Here is a 2,134-nt window from a genome sequence, read left to right as displayed (position 1 = left end):
TCTGTACATTTAGTGTTTTTACTATGATGTGCCGTGGAGAGTTTCTTTTCTGGTCCTGTCTGTTTGGTGTTCTTGTATTTTTATGTTCATGTCTTTCTTTAATTTTGGGAAATTTTCTTCCATAATTCTGTTGAACATCTGGTTCATGCCATTATGTTGGGATTCTTCTCCTTCCTGTATGCCTATGATTTGTAAGTTTGGTTATTTTATGGTGTCACCCAATTTCTGCATACTCCATTCTTACGCTTTCTTAAATTTTTCATAATCTTTCCTTGTGGCCTAGTTCATCCACTTTATCTTCCAGCATGATATTCTGTTTTTTATTTCATTCATCCTATTGGTGAGGCTTTCTCCTGTGGTTTTTAATTGGCTTACTGTTTCTTTCACTTCCTTCTTCCTTTCAGCTTTCAATATTTCTCTTTTCTGAATTCATTCAGAAGTTTATCCCTATCTTCCTTCAGTTCTTTGATTACTTTGTGTGTTCTCTAAGTCATGTTTATAATTGTTCTTTTGAGTTCCATGTCCTGCATTATCTCTAGGGGTTCTCATTGTACTCCTCTAGAGAACTATTGGTATTTGGTGGGGATATGTTATTTTGGTTTTTCATGTCATTATTTTTTCTCTGTGATTTTGGCGTGTGAATTTCTTTTTTAGTTTCTGATTCTTTTTAGGTCTGCTTCTTTTTGTAAACTTTATGTGTCTTTGTGATTTACTTTTGAGGCATGAAAAGCTGGTTTGTCTAAGCTTCTAGTTCTCTCTTTCGGTTTTATATTGGAGTGTTCAGATTGCTTTGTCTTCAGGAGTTCCCACAGAGGCCCAAGTCAGATGAGGAACATATGCTCTCAGGCTTTCTCCTAAGGTCTGGATCCCTCCATGAAACATTTTGGCCTCAGAAATTTGGGGGTTAGACAGGCCTGGGAACAGGGCCAAGGAAAGATGCTGGTCTAGGGCAGCTTATGGCCTGCCACCCAGAAATACAAAGGAGGTGGGGGGCTGGAAGAGGACCCAAGGGCTCCTGGGAACTGCACTGAGGAACTGAGTTTGTCTGGATGCAAAGGATCAGGAAGAGAAAATGTCAGCCCTGGTGTCCAGGAAAGAGGCTGGCGGGTTGTGCAGCCCAGGGAAGCAGAGGGAGGCAGAGGCAGTGGTTTTGCAGCCCAGGGAAACAGAGGAAGGTGGGGTAGGGCTAGGCTCAGAGGGCTCCTGGGGACCCCAGAAGGAACTGGGTTGGTCTGGATGCAAAGGATCAGGAAGCAGTGTTGCTTTCCCCTGTGTCTGGGGAGCCGAGATAAGAAATGGGACAGGACTCAGTCTAAGAGGAGAGACAGTCCAGAGAGATGGAAGGGTGAATGAGGCTGGGGGAGTCCAGGCACATAGGGAGCTATCGAATTACCCTGGAGAGAGGCCTGCCGTTCGTGCAGGCCCAGGGAAGCAGAGGGTGGTGGGGCAGCTGTAGAATTTTTAAGTAATTATATTCTTTCTCTTTCCCCCAATCCTATTAGGATGTAAAATGATGTAATATCTACACCATTGTCTCACAGCTGAAATGGACTATTTAACTTGTCAAAGATTGCTTAATGACAATAATCATATTTCAATTCATACTTTTTACTCTATCACAGGAATTTACACAGGCTTATTGCACAGCATATTCTTCTGAGATATTTATCAGCAACTGAGATATCAGCAATATCGGCAATATTTAGCCAGAACCAAAATGATTTTTCTAATTTTAAGTAAAAAGATACATTTTATTTTTAAGGAAAGTAATTTTTCAAAAACTTAAATTGTGAGGCTGGAGAATGGCTCAGTGGTTAAGCACATTGTTCTTGCAGAAGATCCAGGTTCAAATCCCAGCACTCATAAGGCAGCTAACAACTATCTGTAACTACAGTTCCAGGGGATTCAACAGTCTCTTCTGTCCTCCATGGGCATTGCATGACATGGGTGCACTTACCCACATGCAGGCATAACACCCATACACATAAAATAATCATGTTAATTAGTAGACATGAGAACGTTACCATTGGAATCTACCTAATGACTTTATCATGCTCAGGTGCCAAGGATCTCAGAAAGTAACCAACTGTGACTGATATATAGAGATTAGAGACACATGTACAAACATTTGCTA

Source organism: Nannospalax galili, unplaced genomic scaffold (genome assembly GCF_000622305.1).
Source record: "Nannospalax galili isolate Female #2095 unplaced genomic scaffold, S.galili_v1.0 scaffold1187, whole genome shotgun sequence".
In the NCBI taxonomy this organism is placed as follows: domain Eukaryota; kingdom Metazoa; phylum Chordata; class Mammalia; order Rodentia; family Spalacidae; genus Nannospalax; species Nannospalax galili.
This window is presented reverse-complemented; position numbering follows the sequence as displayed.